Source organism: Lissotriton helveticus (assembly GCF_964261635.1).
Source record: "Lissotriton helveticus chromosome 1_1 unlocalized genomic scaffold, aLisHel1.1 SUPER_1_unloc_42, whole genome shotgun sequence".
Lineage (NCBI taxonomy): Eukaryota > Metazoa > Chordata > Amphibia > Caudata > Salamandridae > Lissotriton > Lissotriton helveticus.
This window is the reverse complement of record NW_027611684.1, coordinates 754,645-776,029: the sequence shown is the minus strand read 5'-3', so window position 1 is coordinate 776,029 and position 21,385 is coordinate 754,645. Positions and strand designations below refer to the sequence as shown.

The window sequence follows — 21,385 nt, the reverse complement described above, 5'->3', positions numbered from 1 at the left end:
GACGGCGTGCTCAATGCTTAGTGGTGCCGGGAGATGTAGTTCCTCACCCCTGTCAGTCACAGGTTTGTGGCAGGCAAGCAAACAAAGATTAACGGGCTCCCGTTTCAGTGCAAGACAAATTGCCCGAAGCTCTAGAAGGTTGACTTGGAGCCCGGACTCCGCTGGAGTCCAGTGGCCTCTGATCTCCGCCTCTCCCATGCAGCCACCCCACCCCAGAAGTGATGCATCTGACACCATTGTGAACTCTGGTTGGGGAAGGGAGGGGGGCCTGCCGTTGACCCAATTGTGGTTCGTTAGCCACCACTGCAATTGGCGTGCAGAGCCCTCCGTGATCTGGATACAATCGGAAAGATTCCCCTGATGTTTTGCCCACTGGAACTTCAGATCCCACTACAGAGGCTGCATATGCCACCTGGCATAATCTACCAGCAGGATGCAGGAGGTCATGAGGATCATTCTGACTGAAACCTAGGATAGAGGCTTAAAGATCGGAATCATAGCCTGAATATCCCGGACTCGCTGTTTGGAAGGATAAGCCCGAAACTGCGTTGTATCAAGAACCGCTCCGATGAAAAGGAGCTTCTGAGAGGGAATCAGGTGTGACTTTGGCACGTTGATAGTGAACCACAGCGAATGCAGGAGGTCCGCTGTAGTCTGGAGGAGGGAGACGACAGCCTGGGGCGAGCCCGCCTTCAACAGCCAGTCGTTGAGATACGGGAAGACGTGAACCCCTGATCGGCGCAGATGAGCTACAACCACCGCCATCACTTTCATGAGCATCTGAGGGGCGCTGGTAGGGCCCCAAAGGGGAGCACGCTAAACTGAAAATGCTCATGGCCAATTAGTGAACCGTAGGTAATGCCTGTGGGCTGGCAGGTCGGGAATGTAGAAATAGGTGTCATGCAAGTCCAGCGCTACCATCCAGTCTCCAGGGTCGAGGGCAGACAGAACCTGAGCCAATGTCAACATCTTGACATTGGCTCAGGAGGAAGTGGTTGACGTCCCTCAAGTCTAAGATAGGACGCAGGCATTTGTCCTTCTTGGGTACCAGAAAGTAGTGGGAGTAGCAACCACAACCTACTTCTGGCACAGGGACGCGTTTGATGGCTCTCTTGGCCAGAGAGCCGCAACTTCCTGGCAGAGAAGGGCCAAGTGATACTCCGACATGTGATGGAATTGAGGTGGCATTGATGGAGGAGTAGTCTCGAAGGGGAGGAGGTAGCCCCTTTGGACTATCTGCAAAACTCACCTATTTGACAGGAGGTTCTGCCAGTGGGGGAGGTGATGGCGAATCCTGCCGCCCATTGGCCCAGGAGGGTCGGACTATGAAGGTTTAGAAGCTGCTGCAGAGGGGGTACTGGTGGACTGGCCCGCACGTTGGCCCCTGACCACGACGCTGCGTCCCACGTCCCTGGCCACGCAGAGGCTGAACAGTATACGCAGGCCTGTGGCTCTGGGCGGAACGTGGTGGGACATCCCTTCCATAGCCACAAAAAGAGCTAAAAAGCAGACTGCGCTGGGCGAGAGTTAGTAGCAAGGCTTAAGGATCATTCTTAGCCCTAGAATCCTTAAAAAGCTTGAGCGCGTTGTCCGCTTTGTCACCACACAAACGACAGCCATCAAAGGGTCTGTCCAAAAGAGTTGATTGGACATTGCCCGAAAAGCCAGTAGACCTTAGCCAGGCAAAGCGTCTCAGTGCTAATGACGTTGAAATCGTCCTGCCTAGTGAGTCGGCGGTGTCCAGCCCACATCGTATGTGAACTTTGTTGCACCTCTCCCCTCAGCAGCTGCAAGGGAGAGCACGGCCCGTGACTCTTCCGGGCACTGAGGCAGTACCTGCGGGACAGTGTCCCACACATAGTGGGTATAACGGCCCAAGAGACATGCAGTGTTCACAGACCTCTGTCCTAAGCTGGCGAAAGAAAACATCTTCTTCCCATGATGGTCCAGCTTCTTGGATTCCCTATCAGGTGGAGCAGTAGGGAATGCACCATTGGAAGTAGAGGCTTGGACCACCAAGCTCTCAGGAGTAGGGTTTTGGGAGACGAAAATGGGGTTGCCCGGGGCAGGGCGGTGGGGTGGGGCAATCGTCCTATCCACAGTAGCCCCTGTGCTGGGCTTGGACCAAGGGCCCAGAAGGATGTCTGTGAGGGCCATATTGAACAGCAGCAGGAGCTCCGAAGAGGCCGCTGATGGTTGATGGACCTTGGTCAGGAGGTTAGTACTGATTGCCACCATAGGAAGCTCAAGGTTTAAGGCCTCAGCCACCCTACGCCACACCACTGCGTATGATGCAGCCTTCTCTGTAGCCAGAGTAGGGGGAGAAAGCATACCAAGGTCTGGAGAAGTGTCCAGAGCACTGGCCACACCAAACTCCTCTCTCCAGTCTGGTTCTTCCAACTGGTATGCTAGAGGGTCCACAGACCCCTCCTAGTCCTCAACTTCCTCTGGTTGCCATTCAGGGTGATAGTAAACACCAGGGTAGAACAAGGGTACAAAAGTACCGGGTGGTGCCGGTATCAGCGTCCGTTCTGCTCCGTGTCCATGTCGAGCGGGAGGCCGGGGTAGACAACGGTTGGGGAAACAACCTGCAGTGGAAGGGGTGGAGGTGTCGTCAATGGATTAGACGCCGGAGGTGGTGTCGTAATGTCGACCAGCCCCAATCCAGATCCAGGAGTTGATCCATGGGAGCACTGCGGAGCCGAAGCCGCCAGCATCGAAGGCCAAGAACCCCCAGCCGAGTCTGCAGGGTCCGAAGGCGCACTGGCCCAGTAGGGGCACAAGCAGCCCCCATGCTTACTCCTTTTGTCGGTTTAGACTCCATCAGAAAAAGCAGAGAAGTTTTTGGATGTTTATTTTAGATACGGTTAAACATGGTCTAAACCAGGAAATTCAATGGGAACAGGCCATGTGATACAATACCAGTTAAATTACCATGGTAAATCAATCACTGACCGAAGGCCGAGTGCCCATGGCATGGAAAAAGGCATCAGTAAGACCTATTAGGAAGAATACTACAATCCCTTGGACGGATTTGTCTAATCTCAGACCGATATCCCTACCTCCATTCATGGGAAAGCTCACTGAAAGACATGTAAACAAGCACCTTTCGAGCTATATATCGAACAGGCCGGCAGTCTAGACCATTCGCAATTTGGCTTTAGGCCGAAGCACAGTACTGAGTCGGCACTGTCAATAACGGATGATCTACACATGTACCAGGACAGGGGTCATTCGGTAGTCCTGGTACTGTTAGATCTGTCGGCAGCGTTCGACACTATATCTCATAATATTCTGCTCGAACGGCTTGCTAAGATCGGTCTTGTGAGTACAGCACTGGCCTGGCTAAGAAGTTTCCTATCTAACCGGACTCAATCGGTTAAAATGGGCACATTTCGCTCGGTGGAAACTGAGATTACCAAGGGGGTGCCACAGGGCTCTTGTTTGAGCCCAACTCTTTTTAACATCTACGTGGCCTCCCTGGCTAAAATCTTTAGAGAGTTCGGTTTCATCCCAGTATCATACGCGGATGATACCCAGCTCCTGTTTCCTTTTAAAACTCTTACCGACGAAGTGAAAACATCTTTTTCCAATGGCATTAAGGCAGTAGCAAATTGGATGACTTCTAACTGCCTCCAATGCAACGTAGGCAAAACGGAGGTTGTATTCTTTGGGGAAGCGCAAAGATCCTGTGGACCCCGGACTGGTGGCCGCAAGACCTTGGCCCGGTCCCAGACCCTAAATTGGTTGTGAAAAATCTAGGAGTGCGCTTGGATCGTGAACTCTCTTTTAAGCAACATTGTAACATCATTGTGGGTTCCTGCTTCCATGTCATCGGCTTGTTGCGAAAGGTCTTTCCCCTGCTACCGGACTTCACCAGGAAAACCTTGGTGCAAGCTCTGATACTTAGTCGTTTCGACTATTGTAACGGCCTCCTGTTATCGGCCAATGATGGAGTACTAGCCAAACTCCAGATGATTCAAAACACTGCGGCCAGGCTGGTATTAAATGCCCCCCCTAGAACACCGTCTAACCCTCTCTTGGAGAAATTGCATTGGCTCTCAGTCCGTAACAAGGTAAAATTTAAGACCTGCTGTTTAATACACAAGAGCCTAAATGGACTGGGGCCATCGCACTGGAGAGATAAATTCATTCCATACAACCCGGTTAGGTCCCTTAGGTCCAGTAACCAGCTTCTCCTGAGAGTGCCAGCTGTGAGAAAGGCCAGACAGGGTGGCAAGACCCTATCTGTAGTCGGTCCGATTTTATGGAACAAGTTTCCCCTTGAGCTGAGGCAATGTTCTGAACATCTGAGCTTCAGAAAGAAGCTCAAAACATTCTTGTTTCAGAACTAATCTGCTATCCACTGACTGCTTGACCATGCTTCTGGTATTTTGGGCGCAGAGATACTCCGTAAGGAGTCGATTCAAGCGCGTTATAAACCCGCAAATAAATAAATAAATAAATAAATAAAACCATCCATGGCGTTTGTTCCAAATTCTATTTTTTGCAATTCCTATATACTATATACACCTCAGCAAAATATATCTATTAGTGGCACATGTTTCATCTTCCACCTTATTTTCTTCAGTCTTACTATTATCTTTCATATTTTATTCCTTTATTTATTTATTTTTCTTAGCTTTATATATGTAGCAGTTACATACCTGCGCGTCGCAATTAATCATCATATACTGTCCTTATCATCGCTTGCCACGGAGTTCCCTGTTAGTACACCGCCTAGTCAATTCGGATTAGGTCGGCAACACTACACCACCCAGTCAGTTTGGATTAGGTCGGCCACACTGTATAAATACATGTGTAGCACGCTATGACTACATTGCTATTCACTTTCCTGATTGCAATACTGTTTCAACAAACAGATGCACGAATACTGCTTCATATAAGGAGTGACATTGCTCTTCATATTATGAAAATTGATTCATTTTAGCTGTGTCACAGACAGTATAAGGTGGTAATATTGCGTAAATTTAGGCATTGTGCTTCACATATATGTTTTTTACATCGTTCCAATAAAGTTTTGTCAAGGTACACAGACGATTGGCCATCTTTTACCATGTGATACACCCGCTGCAGGTCAAAACACCTTAACCGGATCACGCCAGGTTTAGTTTCCGATAGCAACCAAAAAAATGCCAATACTGATACCATTCAAACTCAAGCAATTATCCCACACACCAGATGACCTAAACACTCTGGTTGAAAATAGTAGAATTCTCTTTTTCTTTTTCAAGTACACTTTTTTACTTATTAGTTATTATTTTCTCTTGATTTGTATTGTTTACATTTATAAACAATGATTCATTAACAAAAAGATAACTAATAAGTAAAAAAGAGTATATGAAAAAGAAAAAGAAAATTCAACTTTTTTCATCCAGCGTGTTTAGGTCATCTGGCGTGTGGGATAATTGCTTGAGTTTGAATGGTATCAATATTGGCATTTTTTTGGTTGCTATTGGTGTATTGGTCCGAACCTTACTGAATAAGAGCCAAACCCTTTCTTGTTTTTCAGGTTTAGTTTCCGGGCATATTCGCAGAAAGAAGGAACCTCATATCCGGAGGCTCCAAATGACTAAAAGGTAAGTTCGAGCCATTGACACGCCCTAGCTTTAATCAAGTCCGCATAGTTTTTCACAGTACCCTAATTAAGTTTGCATAGCTCCTGCTGGCGCATCGTTATCTCGTGACATTATAAAACACATTTAACTTAACATATGTGGATATTTTGTAACTCTTATTATTCTTCTGCCTATATTTTTACCCGGTCATAGTAAAAGGCACGAGTGAAGTACAATTGTGCATTCTTTCTCCTCTGCAAATTACACACCTGTGTAACTTACCCCGCTAGTTTAAGCCTCCATTTTGTAGGCATTCGAAGGCTTGATTTCGAAGTATATTATATAAGCTGTACTGTAATTTCATTTTCACCTTATAGTTACTTCATTTATATTGCAGTAATCCTTGAAATCACAAAACAGAATTGCACTGACCCCTTTCATCTGCACCGCATTGCATCAAAGTAAGTGCTGTGCCGTTCTACATTAATGCATAATACTAGTATTGACTAGCTATTTATTATCGATCTTCAGTAGGTCTCATTGCTATTACATTTTCGCTAAATACAAACATGCTTTAAGTTTCAACTAACCAGGACAATCCTGTGTATCTTTATTCTTTAGCTTTGAAAATATAGCAGTGACATCCAGTAACTATCAGACATCACTGTGCTATCTTGTTTTTCTGGCGTCGCCTGATTCCTCTCTCTATTGCCCATCAGGCATACAGGTATAAATAGAAAATAGTTTTCGGATTTGTAATTAAGGACCCATTCTCTATCACATTTGTCCATTTACATATGTTTAATAATTTTTAGTACACCATTATTGAAACACCACGAGGACTTACATATTTCATCCGCTTACAATGTACTGACGGCGTCTTTTTGCCCTTGGCAACTGAGGTAAATATTAGTTAGATACCTAGAATCGCTGTCAATCAAAAACATTATTAAATGTGAGCAACTATCAATATGCGTCTTCTACCTTCATCGTTTAGATTATACATGAAGTATCGCACTGTCTTCATTTACCGTTCAACACGACGGTTCTCCAAACCCCATCAATAGTAGGTATACTATTTCTGACACCATGAGTTAAGCATGTGACTTTGATACAAATAGGGGTCACCATCGTATACATACACAAATGTTCTGGGTGCCTTTTCCTTTCTTCCTTCCCCCCCCCCCTTTTTTAATCATTCACATAGGGTTCCCTTCACTATCTTTATATATTGCCTTTTTCACATCTAATTTTATTCCATTAACCTTACTATTCACTTCTAAAGTAATTATCTTGAGTCATATCTTTCCATTTTCACTTTTACTCTCATTCTTCTCCCTTATTTCATCCAATGCAAATGTCTTCTTTGTATACTTATCGCTCATTGTATTCGTGAAAGAACCTCCCTCATTAATAAAGACAATGTTTACTTCACAGATTCATCAATTGTTTGTACTGTGGCCGTCTTCGTGGCGAAGGCACCCCTGTTGTGCCGACACAGACGTAGAACTCCACCAGTCATTTGAATTTGTGCCACTCAGTCTCCAATTGATCTTGTTTTTTATATATTGTGTCAATCTATCAGTGTTGAGCAATATGTCATCATACCAACAATGTTTTAAATGTGTCTTCAGTATGTCTGTGAGTTTGTATGATGGACATGAAAGTGGATGAATGATTATTATTTTTTTTCTAATTGTTTAACACTTAATAAATGCTCATTTTGTATTCTTGATAAATAATTTGTGCTCTTTGGTTCTTTCTGACCTTTGTCTATTGATTAGCATTTAATTATTGTTTATTGAGTGGTTGCCTTAAATCTGTACAATGATTGATTTTTCCCTACCTTAAGGAACCTTATCTTAACTGTAGGCGGCCTCTTCTTTTGCGCTTGTCAGCAATCCTTAGCATCTGAAGGCTTGGGAGTCAACGATCCTTCACATAGTAGAACATATGTGAAAAAAGAAAACCCAAATCATTTCAGTGATTCTTTTTGTGCCATTTCCACTTCCCCATTAGATGCTACTTACCTTGCTTGGAATGCTGAAAGTATATATTAGCGGACACTTCCAATATCAGGCGTACCAATCTGCAGGAGAACAATACCAGATATTTTAGCCACCACTCACACATGGATGACAGTGAATTAATTCATGGACCTAAAAACATCAAGAAGTAATCAATATAGTTTTCTACCATTAAAAGAGCTATGAGCGAATTAAAGTTACATCATCATGTCTGCAGCAACAAACTAAAGTTACATCACACAATGCAAGACAGACAGGTGGAAAGGTCATAAGATTGCGGAAACATGTGTGTACCTAATTTATCTGAACGACCTCATTCATAGAGGTGCTCCAAGGAGAAGATGTGGCCACCATACACTCCAATAGGGGGCCAACACTTCCGACTCTAAAATATAAGATCCCCTGAACAACAAAATTAAGAGTTATTATATGTACAATAGTCCTATTTAATCAGCAGTGCTTTATTTCCTATCTCTACATGCATCCAGCAGTATTGATAACCTTTGCAGCCAACATATGTTTCGTCAATAGGGTATATCCACCATCGACTTCATCAGGCTACAAATAAACAGAAAACCATACATAAACTACATAGTCTCATGCTTATGTAGTAATCAACCACGGTATCCCTGCTGCAAGATCTTTTGTGTAACACCGCATTCCAAAATGTTCTTTCTTGAGATTAAAATTATATAGTTAAGAACCGTGAAACCACAAACAAGACAATGCATCCAAAGGAAAGATTGAGTTGTGCGCCCTCGATACCAAAGAGAAGAGACCTAGTGACACCTCAAAAGAACACCCGTATTAGGAGGACAGTTGTCCAGAAACAGACTGCAAAAAAGAATACCAGGTGAATATTTAATACAAATAGGAAATCCAAATAACCACTCATATTACCCAAAACAGTGATAAAACTTGCCGCATTAAGGGCTAAGGCTATCTGCCTCCCTCTTAAAGAGCGCAAGGGAAATGTTAATGGATTAGGGAGACCCAGCAAAATATAGGCAGGGAAGCACAGGATATCTGTCTCGAAGGCTTCATTTATGTCCTGGAGTATCAGGTCCCAGTATCTTACTAATTTGAGGCAATGCCAAAGTAGATGTACTAATGAGCCTGTCTGCCCGCAGCCACGCCAGCAGTAAGCCGGGGTCGGTCTTTGTTCGAGTGCTTCTGTCGGGCCGCAGTTAAGTACCAGTATGAGGCAACTTTATAAGCTGCTTCCGTACCCGGGATGTTGTGTGCAGTGTGATGTGTTCTAAAAAAATATGTCCTGCCACTCCTTGTCTGTGAGGGATCTGCCTATTTCCTCCTCCCACCTTAACTGTCCTTAGAGTTCGTTGGTGTGGTGTCTACTGAGAGGAAAGAATACAGTTTTGATATAAGGCGCTTGCCGTCGCTTTTACTAATAAGCCACTTTTCATACTGGGTTAATGGACGAGAAGCTCCTGGTCTCATCTCCGGGTAGGTTACCCAGTGACGAATATACCTTTAAATCCCCCATTCTTTTTCCCCGCAGGGAATCACAACGCCGTCGTTACAACGAGCGTGTTGTGATTCCGCATACCATTACTCCGCAAATCAGAACAACGACTTGCAGAGGAGGGGCGCTGGAAGTTGGAATAGTATATTCCAACTCCAGTCTGTGCAGACACTAGGGAAGGTGTTGGATTTTAAATCCAACACCTCCCCGCCCCCCGCAAAGTGTTGTTCCGACTTGCGGAGTAATGGTGTGCGTAATCACAACGCAGTCGTTGTAATGACTGCGTTGTGATTACCTGCGGGGTAAAAAATTAGTTGTAAACGCTGTTTACCCCCAGGGACACGCTTGATTATAGGCGTACTAGTCAGTGGCTGGGATTTCGTAATCTTTCTGAAGCTGATCAAAGGGAAAGGCCCTCTCTTGATTACACCCCTTCTCACGCCACTGCTGGAATGTTTTTGATTTGCACCCAGGCGGGAAGTCAGAGTTGTCCACCAATGGAGTGGGGAGGGGAATGAAGTAAAGCCATGGCGGATTGCAGTTGCGTCCCATACTTTTAGGGTAGTTGTCATCACCGGGGAGAGGTAAAGCCTCCATGCGTTATGCCTACGCGGGAGCAAAATCTCTCCCCAAGTCTTCGCTCCTGCAATTATTTGGTTACTAAACGAGCAATGTTTCTCTGAAAGTGGGTGGTTCCACTCAAGAATGAAGGGTAGTTGTGATGCTTGAAAATACCTGGACAACACAGGGGCCCCCCCACCTAACTTGGGTTTTGTGATCTGCACAAAGCTGAGTCGCGGTTGCTTCCCACCCCAGATGAAGTGGTTGATGGCCCACTGTAGGTTGTACCCGCAGTTGGGGAAAGGGAGCTAGTTTGAAAGATGTACAATATGCGCGGCATTATCGTCATTTTAACTGCTGCAACATGACCCGCCCAAGAGAGACCCGATCATGACCATGTGGAGAGGGTTTCAGTAGTCTGTTCTAGAAGTGGCCCGTAGTTAGCCGTTAGTGTCTTATTAGGGATTCATACTAAGAAAATCCCCTGGTATGGTATGTGATTGCTGGTCCAAGTGAATGGGAAATGCCTGGACAGGGCCTCTACATGTGTCAGGGGTAGTAGACAGATTCAGTATTTGTAACTTGGGAAGGTTTACCTTGAAGCCCGCCACTTCACTGAACCACGAGAATTTGCCACTAGGGCCACGAGCGAGGTCTCGGGATTTGTCAAGGACAGGAACACGTCGTAAGTGTAGAGGCTTATAGTATCTATGTCAGCCCCCAGGCGGACCCCGGAGATCAACGGGTTGTCTCTAACCTCTGAATTTGGTATATCCCGCTTGGATAGATTTGTGATTCTTTTTTCTTCAAGCTGATATTTGGATATTCTCCATCAGTACTTATGGTGGGTCCGATCTTCAATCGGTGTTCTTTTCTTATCTTCATTATCTCTCCTCCTGTTTTCTCACTTCCCTCACTTTCTTGTCACTCTATTCTTAGTACATATAAAAAGAATTCCTGTTAAACTTATCTTTTTTTCACTTGGTGATGGCTGGTGCTTGTTTTACTTACACTGCAGTCAATTCCACCTTTGTTATACTCTTGGATTCTTGAGTCACACTGTTTAGATGTGTATTTAGGTCTACAACAAACTCTGTTAAATTTTGGATGTATAGACACGTCAAGGAGTGTATACAGCATGTTTTGTTTTACATAACATATGGTTTATCTATGTTTCTCAAATGTATATACAAATGTTGTTTTTTATGTGTTTTTAAATATGTCAATCTCTATATATGTTAGTGAATTGTATGGTATGTATATGTTTGTTTTTGTCAATGTATGCAATTTTGTATGTCATATTTATACTAGTATTGTTTGATATTTCCAGCCTTGAGAAAGTCTTAATGCAAGACAAAAAACGTGTTGGCAAACTGCGTGCTGGGAGATCTTATACGATTTTTTGAATACTAATAAAGAATTGATGAAATCACAAGAAGATTGACATTCAATTGACTCTGAACTGCCTGGATCTTCTTTCTTGGAATTGATGTTGGTTTTACTCTGTCTCATTGTCCAATTGAGGGTATACAGATCCCTTAACAAGCGATTACTTAGCTAGGACTGAAAAGAAACTTATAAGGTGTGCTTTGGATAGCCTCAATGCTATATGTTCATATTTCGCATCGACGTTGAGCAATGAGACTGGACGATAGGAGGCACATTCAAGGGGATCTTCAGATGGTTGTGTGATTACTGAGATGGAGGCCTCCGAGAGGGAATCAGGGAGTGCTCCCGTATCAAGAAATGAGTTAAAAAGCTGTTTCGCAACAGGGGCTAGTATCTGACAGAATTTGTTATAGAACGAGGGGGGGGGGGGGAAGCCATCCAGGCTCGGGGACTTGGAGGTTTTGAGACTGGCTATTGCTGTCACTACCTTGTCAACTTGGATAGAGCGATCAATGTAAGTTGCAGTAACAGTAGGCAGCGCAGTCAGCTGCGCACCATGGAGGTAACTACCTATGTCTCTATGTGTAGAGTCTTCCTCCGCACTACGTTTGCTGTAGAAGGCTCAGAAAGCTTCTGCAATTTTGCGTATACTAGAGTCCCGGACGGGTCTTTGATTGCCGGTATTGTTACGGTAACCTCTCTTTGGCGTAGCTTATGGACTAGCATGCAGCCAGAAGGTTTTCTGTTAAGGAAGAATTTGTGCCGGAGATGCACTAAGGCATATTCCGCTCTATCTAGGTCCAATCGGTGGAGAATTAAGCGTTTCTTCTTCAATTCCCTCCAGGAGCGGGGGGCACCGGTGAGTTTGTGTATGAATTCTAGTTCTGCTACTGATGCCGCTATTTACTTCCTCTGTTCCTTCCGTAGCTTGTTTTAGCTTGCTGATGTGGCTATTAATTCCCCTCGTATAACTAGTTTTAACGCTTCCCACAAGGACGCCGGGCGAACCTAGTCTCGGTCATTGGTGGTGAGATAGTCTTTGATTGCCTTGCTAATAGCTTTAGTTATCTGGTCGGAGTGAAGCATGGCGTCAAGTAGAAGCCATCGTGACGGGCATGGTTGAGAGGCACCTAGGTTCAGCGATAGCGTGATCAGGGCATGATCAGAGAGGGAATGGGATTCAATTGTTGCTTCAGCTACGCATCCCAATAGTGCATCTGTGATGAGAAAATGATCAATAGGGACATAGGATCTATGGGCCGCAGAAAAGTATGTGTAGTCTTTGGCGGAGGGGTGTGTCTGACTCCATATATCATTAAGGACGCTATTCATACGCCATTGATGTCCAGTCTGTGTGAGGGTCCCAGCTTGTGTAGCGAGATGCCCCGAGCGATCTAAGTCTGTATTCATTACCAGGTTAGGCCCCCCCACCCTATCACCACCTCTCGGTCTGGCGTGGCTAAGACTTGTGTAAGGTAGGTAATCAAGAAGCGTTCCTGGTGTTCGTTCAGTGCATAAATAGATGCCACTGTGAACCGTTTATGACCTCACTGGAGCCTAATCCATAATGCTCTGCCCTTGTGTTTAGCTATCACATCAGTGACCATTCCTGTTGGACCCGGCCTGGGCAAGCAGTGTGGCAACCCCATTTTTTTTAGTTGTGTCAGTGGTCCAGTATGGTCTGGGAAACCTGGGTGAGCGCATGCGGTGGGTGTCCCTGACAAGTGAGTGGGTTTCTTGCAATAAGCATATGTCTCCCCGGAGTGTTCTAGATAAGATAAAATCGCTTTGCATTTTACTGGACTATTGAGGCCTCGAACATTGAGGCTCACCAAACGTATATTATGCATTGCACAAGTTTAGGAAGCCCCTATGCAGCTTGTTCACTTCGTCCTCATCACGCCTGCGAGGTAGAGATGGTGCGCCATACCATGAAGTTCGTAGAACTCTTGGAGCCCTTCTGGAGACTTGGCTGGTGCGGAGGAGAAGAAGTGAAAGAAGACAGAATGTACCCATAACCAACAAAAGGATATACTGAAGAAATCAACAGGAGCCAAGTCTGTCAAGACCCAAGAGTCAGTATGAGACGACGACAGCCAAGGGAGGACTGTTCTGGAGGACCACGCTCCAAGAGATTCTGTGTGGGACCTCTGAGCGACCCGCAGATTGTACAGTACTGGGAGCATCCTACCAAGAGCCCCTCTACTGCCTCCTTCAGTGCCTCGCAAGTCCCTCTGTACCCCCGGGAGCAGGTTCGTCTTCAGCTCATGATGCAGTTGAAAGGGTGGATTCCGCTGATAGGACCTGTAGCACCGCCTGTCTCTTTTTACTAATGGTGGCCAAGTCGGGCCGGGCCCGCAGTGGTTGCTTGTTACCTTCTGCCATGCAGTTCGTATACACTTAGGAGAGGCGGGCTACTCCTCAGAATCATCCTGCGTGGTGATGTGCAGGAGGGCACAGGCTTCCCTGAGTGATCTGATCTGATAGAGAGATCCTTCATACTTGAAGATGACGCGGAAGGGGTGGCTCCATATTAGCCTTCCGTAGGTGTTCTGTTACAGAGCGGAACGTCCTACGTTTCTGCAAGTTGATCCTGGAGAGATCCTGGTAAAAGGTTAGGGAATAGCCTTTGAAGTGGACCGGTGGGAGTCTCTGGCTTTTCTAAGAAAGTCCTCTTTGATCTGAAAATCGCGAACGCAAACCAGTATATCAGCTGGGGGACCTTTCCCCAGGCATTCAGATCCCACTCTGTGAACCGAACCCGGTCTAGCTGTAGTGCAGAGGTTTCAGGAAGTCCGGAGACATGTCGTAGGAGGTCTGTGACAAACTTGCGTAGGTTGGAGCCCCCTGCTTTGGATGGCACACCTCTAATTCTTATATTGTTCCTCCTGGATCTGTTCTGCAGGTCCTCGTTGCGAGCCTGAAGGGCCAGCTACTGCTCTTTTAGCCGTAGCCCCCCTTTTTGAAGCCACAAGAACTGCTCCTCCCGGCCTAGCTCCCGGTCTTCAAGTTTGGCGACTTTCTTGCCCACTTCGGCCTCCTCGCATGTCACCTATCGGTTTTCCGATGCTAATTCAGTTTTCATTATGTGCAGGTCTGCACGTAGTGAGGAGAAGAGTGTTACAAGGAATGCCTTAGTGACCGTACCCTCTCAGTCATCTGCGTCTAGCCGAGCCTCATGCCCTTGGCTTCTAGCCTTATCTTCCATCCTGGAACTGCCTGACTTTCCGAACATGACGCCTTGTATTATGAGAAGCGGTTGAACCCCCCTGTGTCGATTTGAAGACTGTGCATGACTGGTTCTCTATCGTCTCCGTAGAAAATGGAGGAGTCATCCTGAACCCTACTCATATGCAGAGATTACCCTCTTAACTATTGGCATCCTTCTCTCTTCTTCATCTCCCGGATTTGGCATTATTGGACTGAACCCAGCTTGGGAGTCGCCCACAAGAATGACCTTCAACCTCTATGAGCATTTCTTGAAGTTCCTTATTTGAGGACCTCTGCATTGCTCGATCCCCCGTGAGAGTTGATGTGTCTACTTTTTAGATTGATTGTGTCGCACTGTGAACTGTACATCATCGCCCTGAAGAAGGTGTAGCCCCGTCCGGGGGCCTTACACCTAAGCGTGCGTCGGCGTTTTGTGTCATCTGGGGTCTACTTGGCTGATCTGTTGTCCATCCCCCTGATGACTGTTTTCCATCTATTATTATTAGATCAGCTCATGGCTATTATGTACCTTGGTATTGGATGCCTGGTTGTGGTATGAGAGTGTTTGAAATGCTGGTATGTATGAAGGTATGAGAGTTTTTTGTTTGATGTCGATATGTGGGACTATATTTGTCAAATCATCAGTTTTTTAGAAAAATCCCCATGTGGTTTGTCATTAATGTATTGAATAAAATGTTTTTCTATGTAATAAAACTTGTATCTATTTTTCATTATGTGCTGAATTAATCTGTTTTGATTTGGGTGGTTCTAAATGTATCAAAGGACCTCCTTGTGAGTTCTATATTAAATCTATATGGCAGGTATCTTTTCTCTTGTTGTATTTTGCCTTTCCGAACATGTTCCCTGCCATGGCTTTGAGGCTGAGGGGAATAGCTATCTTTGTGCCAATTATTCGATGTGACCCTGCAAAGCGAAAGATGGGCCAAAACTTGGGCAGGCTGCTCATCACATGCCACAGGAGCACGCCACAGGAGTAGGCACGCTTTTGATCCCTACTGTTCACCGGGACACCTGCACGCTCCAGAGTTCTCCCACTCTGTGGTCCAGGGTCGTGGCGCAGTCCGCAAGCTCTGTTCGCCTCACCAGTCCAGGTTGTCCACACAGCCCCTGGGGGGAGAGGGGATCAATCAGCTCCCCTGTCTCCGCGGTCCACGGAGCTCTACCCCATGGAGGATCATCACTCGTTTGGTGGACATCCGTATACTATAGGCCGCAGGTCCCGGTCCAGAGACCGCTGGTCCTCTTAGCCTTTCGTTCTTTTGCACAAAGGGTTCTATGCTGCTTCCGCAAGGATCCGCTTGTACCCCCTTCTCTCAGGAGCTTGTATTTAGTCCCAGGGGCACCTACTGGGGAACAAAGGGCTCGAATTGTATGCTTATTTAGGCGGCGGCACGGAGTGATCTAAAAGCGCGTCCTAGCTGTCCACCATCTTGGCCACGCCCCCAATTAACTTTTATAGAGGCAAAACAGTGTTTGCAGTGTTGGGCAGTGTTACTTGTCTAAGAGTAGAGTTTACATTGTCTGTGTAGTGTTACCCATGAGTGTAATGTGTATAGTGTCTGGGCAGTGCTGTCTCTTGTCCTGGAGTGGTGTTTACAGTGTCTGGGCAGTGCTATCTGTTGTCTGGCGGGAGTGTTCACAGTGTCTGAGCAGTGCTATCTGTTGTTATGGAAGGAGTGTTTACATTGTCTGGGCAGTGCTATCTGTTGTCTGGCCGGAGTGTTTACAGTGTCTGGGCAGTGCTATCTGTTGTCTGGCAGGAGTGTTTACAGTGTGTGGGCAGTGCTATCTGTTGTCTGGCGGGAGTGTTCACAGTGTCTGGGTAGTGCTATCTGTTGTCTGGCGGGATTGTTTACAGTATCTGAGCAGTGCTATCTGTTGTCTGGCGGGAGTGTTTACAGTGTCTGAGCAGTGCTATCTGTTGTCTGGCGGGAGTGTTTACAGTGTCTGGGCAGTGCTATCTGTTGTCTGGCGGGAGTGTCTACAGTGTCTGGGCAGTACTGTCTGTTGTCTGGCGGGAGTGTTTACAGTGTCTGAGCAGTGATATCTGTTGTCTGGCAGGAGTGTTTACAGTGTCTGGGCAGTGCTATCTGTTGTCTGGCGGGAGTGTTTACAGTGTCTGAGGGGTGCTATCTGTTGTCTGGCGGGAGTGTTTACAGTGTCTGAGCAGTGCTATCTTTTGTCTGGCGAGAGTGTTTACAGTGTCTGAGCAGTGCTATCTGTTGTCTGGTGGGAGTGTTTACAGTGTCTGGGAAGTGCTATCTGTTGTCTGGCGGGAGTGTTTACAGTGTCTGTTCAGTGTTACCTCTGAGGGTAGTGTTTCCAATGTCTGAGCAGTACTACCTGTTGTCTGCTTTTAGTGTTTACAGTGTCAGGCAGTGTTACTTGTCTGAGGGTAAGTTTACAATGTCTGGGCAGTGCTATCCCTTGTTTGTTTTTAGTGTTTACAGTGTTGAGCAGTTTTACTGCTGTCTTAGGGTGCTGTTTACAGTGTCTGGGCAGAGTTTCTATTGTCTTAGGGTAGTGTGTACAGTGTATGAAGTGTTGCATGTTGTCGGGGGGAGTGATTACAGTGTCCAATCTATTGTGTTTTTAGTGTTTACAGTGTAACCTGTTGTCAGAGGGTAGAGTATGTAGTGTCTAGGCAGTGTTTCATGTTGTCTGAGGGTAGTGTTTACAGTGTCTTGGCAGGGTTTCTGTTGTCTTAGGGTAGTGTGTACAGTGTATGAAGTGTTGCATGTTGTCGGGGGGAGTGATTACAGTGTCCAATCTATTGTGTTTTTAGTGTTTACAGTGTTACCTGTTGTCTTATGGTAGTGTTTATGTTGCCTGGGCAGTGGCATCTCTTGTCTGAGGGTAGAGTTCACAGTGTCCGGGCACTGTTACCTGTTGTCTGAGGGTAGAGTATGTAGTGTCTGGGCAGTGCTTCATGTTGTCTGAGGGTAGTGGTGGTGACCCTTGACCCTGCTCGCAGGGCCGGTCGCTCCACACACCGCACGGCTCCCTGTGTGTGACCAGGACTCCTGCCCTTCACCGCTGCTGCCGCGAGTTCGCCGCTGCACCCGTATTTCTGAGTATTGTTGTTGACTGTACCCAGTGTTTTACTTGCATTGTGCCCTGCTTATTGCCTGTTGCCAGTATATTTTGTGTTTCTCCGTGACTGTTTTTCCCGCTTCTGTGCCCCCCTGCTCCCCGCTTCCCATCGCTGCTCCCCTGCGGCCCCGTCCCTTTTCCTTCTGTGCCACGCTCCCTCTGTCGCCCATTGGCCACCCCGCTCCCACCTCCCAGCTGCTCCTCCCTCCCACTTGGCCATTTATGGAGGACGCCGCACGGAAGCGCAGCGGACGCGCCAATTGCGCGCCAAAGGCAAGCCCGTCTGCGCCTGGACCGCGCCCAGCGCCAGAACCCCAGGACCCCGCCGACACCAGGACACCCGACTAAGATACGACACCGCCGCCATCATCGCACTCAACACCGGACAACCAACCGCCTGCTACCAAGCCAACCCAAAGCGCACCCACGGACCCTTCACCTGTCAAGCCTGAAAATTCACCTGCCTTCGACCCCGCACCCTGCCCGCCAAACCAAACACCAACAACAACCACCTTAAGTGCATCCTCCTCAACACCCGCTCCGTTCACAAGCACGCCATCGAACTCTGGGACCTCCTCGACACATCAGCACCAGACGTCGGTTTCCTCACGGAAACCTGGATGAACGCCTCCTCAGCCCCCGACATCGCCATAGCCATCCCAGACGGCTACAAAATCACCCGGAAGGACCGAACCAACAAAACAGGAGGAGGAGTCGCCGTCATCTACAGGAACACCATCAACGTCACGACCAACGCCGAAGACATCGTCCCACCGCCGAACACCTACACTTCCAAATCCACACCAACCCCCAGACCACCCTCAGAGGAACGCTCATCTACAGACCCCCAGGCCCACGCACACAATTCAGCGAAACCATCGCAGGCTTCATCAGCCGCACGCCCTAGCCTCACCAGAATACATCCTCCTAAGAGACCTGAATTTTCACCTGGAAAAAAACAACGACAACGCCACCTCCACCCTGCTCGACAACCTCACCAACCTCGGACTCAAGCAACTGGTGGACAGCCCCCCCCACCTCGCCGGCCACACGCTCGACGCCATCCTCTCCGCCAGTAACCACGTCATCTTCAACCACTCCACAAGACTCCACTGAACCGACCACAGCTGCGTACACTTCATCTTCAAGAAGACTACATCTCACCACCTCGCGCATCGGATCCTCCGCAGATGCTGGAGCAAAACCACCACAGACCAGCTAACCACATCGCTGAGCCAGAACCCACCAGCCGACACCAATCTACCCGACACCAACAACGCAGCCCACAACCTCGCTCAGTGGATCACCAACTGCGCCAACAACCTCGCTCCACTGAAGAACCCCCAAGGCAAGACCGGCAACAGAAAACCCCCATGGTTCACAGATGCCCTCAAAGCCGCAAAGAAATCTTGCCAAACACTCGAAAAGACCTGGCGCCACGAACGGACAACAGAAAACATGACAACCCTCAAAAACACCACCCGCGAATACCACCAGCAGATCCGGGCCACCAAGAGGACATCGATCAAAGAGCAACTGGACAACAACACCCACAACAGCAAGGAGCTCTTCAGCATCGCCAAAGAGCTCTCCAACCCCAACGCCAGCAACAACGACATCACCTCGTCACAAGATCTCTGCAACGCCCTCGCCACCTTCTTCCACCGCAAGATCGCAGATATACACGACAGCTTCGGACCCCAATCTCCATCTCTGGACACCAAACCAGCTACCCCCACCACCACCCTCAGCGTATGGACCCCCATCAGCAGTGAAGACACCATCCACGTCATGAACTCCATCCACTCCGGCTCTCCCTCCGACCCATGCCCCCATCACATCTTCAACAAAGCCGACACCATCATTGCACCCCACCTTCGGAACGTCGTAAACAGCTCCTTCGCATCAGCCACCTTCCCTGAGAGCTGGAAACACGCAGAAATCAACGCCCTTCTGAAGAAACCCACAGCGGACCCCAAAGACCTCAAAAACATCCGCCCCATCTCTCTTCTCCCCTTCCCGGCTAAAGTCATCGAGAAGACCGTCAACAAACAGCTGACCACATTCCTCGAGGCAAACAACTCGCTCGACCCTTCCCAGTCCGGATTCCGAGCCAACCACAGCACCGAGACCGCCCTCATCGCAGCGACAGACGACATCAGAACCCTGATGGACAGCAGGTAAACAGCCGCTCTCATCCTCCTAGACCTCTCAGCAGCCTTTGACACCGTCTGCCACCGCACCCTAATAGACCGCCTCAACAACACTGGAATCCAAGGAAAGGCCCTGGAATGGATCACCTCATTCCACTCCGAGGTCACTGAGATCATCTGCGGCGTACCCCAAGGATCCTCACTCAGCCCAACACTCTTTAATATCTACATGAGCCCCCTCGCCACCATCGCACGCAAACACAACATCAACATCATCTCCTGCCCCGATGACACCCAACTGATACTCTCCCTCACCAAAGACCCAGCCATCGCCAAAACCAACCTTCAGGAAGGTATGAAAGAGGTAGCGGACTGGATGAAGCACAGCCGTCTAAAGCTCAACTCAGACAAGACGGAGGTCCTCATCCTCGGACAATCCCCATCAGCCTGGGACGACTCCTGGTGGCCCACGGCGCTGGGCACCGCACCGACACCCATGAACAACGCTCGCAACCTGGGATTCATCCTGGACTCCTCCCTCACGATGACCATGCACGTCAACGCTGTTTCATCCTCATGCTTCAACACGCTACAGATGCTCCGGAAGATCTTCCGATGGATCCCCACCGAAACCAGAAGAACAGTCACCCAGGCCCTCGTTACCAGCCGACTGGACTTCGGGAATGCCCTTTACGCAGGAACCACGGCCACACTTCAGAATCATCTCCAGCGCATACAGAACACCTCCGCACGACTCATCCTCGACATCCCTCGCCACAGCCACATATCCGCCCACCTGAGAGACCTCCACTGGCTCCCCGTCAACAAAAGGATCACGTTCAGGCTGCTCACCCACGCACACAAGGCGCTCCACAACACGGGCCCCGAATACCTCAGCAGCCGCCTCTCGTTCTACACCCCTACCCGCCAGCTCCGCTCCACCAGTCTCTCCCACGGATTCGTAGAACCACCACCGGAGGAAGATCGTTCTCCTACCTGGCAGCAAAGACTTGGAACTCCCTCCCCAAACACCTACGACTGACCCATGACCATCTCACCTTCAGGAAACACCTAAAGACCTGGCTCTTCGAGCAGTAGCGGCACCCCTCCAACCCCCACTCAGTGCCTTGAGACCCTTATGGGTGAGTAGTGTGCTTTATAAATGTACTGATTGATTGATTGATAGTGTTTACAGTGTCTGGATGGTGCTATCTGACGTCTGTGGGTAGTGTTTACAGTGTCTGGGCAGTGTTGCCTGTTGTCTGAGGGTACTGTTTACAGTGTCTGGGTGGTGCTATCTGAGGTCTGAGGGGAGTGTGCACAGTATCTGGGCAGTGTTGCCTGTTGTCTGATGGTAGTGTTGACCCAATTTGCAGTTGCAAGATCCCACAGCTATCGGAATACTTTAAAGGAGGGGGCGGTGCTATTCTCCAGCCAGAACGCAAAGTCTTCTGTAATCAGGAGTGGGTGGAGGTACTCGTCTGTCATCGGGGTGGAGGAATGGTTCATGAAGTTGGAAGGCATGGCTTGGCAGTTCGGGCTGGACTGTTCCCATGAGGCACAGGGTCAGACTGATTTGCATATAGCCATGTCTGAACTGGGGTGGCTGAGTGGGCTAAAGAACGGTGATGGATTAAACCCAGATCTTTTGACTGGGTGTGAGTGTTTGATTGGTTCAGATGCTCCGTCCATTACCACCCCCTTTTGTACCACTAATGGTTCATGAAGTTGCCAGTGGCAGTAGCAGGAGAGGATTCTGAGGCTGACATTGGGACACAGCGTGATTCTGATCTTCACAATCTCCCTGATTTTGGTTTTTTTTTTAGCGTGAAGTGGGTCATGGAAAGGGTTTCTCCGAGTATTGCTGCT

General features: G+C 47.9%; 1 long non-coding RNA gene across 3 annotated transcripts in view; it reads right to left on the bottom strand.

Annotated features, from left to right (window-relative positions):
- The window catches only part of LOC144806065 (uncharacterized), a 285,212-nt gene that overhangs the window by 231,686 nt on the left and 32,141 nt on the right, over window positions 1-21,385 (bottom strand). For all 3 annotated transcript variants that reach the window (XR_013605681.1, XR_013605682.1, XR_013605680.1), the window contains exons 2-3: window positions 7,610-7,668; window positions 7,426-7,514 (exon numbers count right to left, since the gene is read on the bottom strand). This is a non-coding gene — a long non-coding RNA (uncharacterized LOC144806065). The remainder of the gene's footprint in view (window positions 1-7,425; window positions 7,515-7,609; window positions 7,669-21,385) is intronic.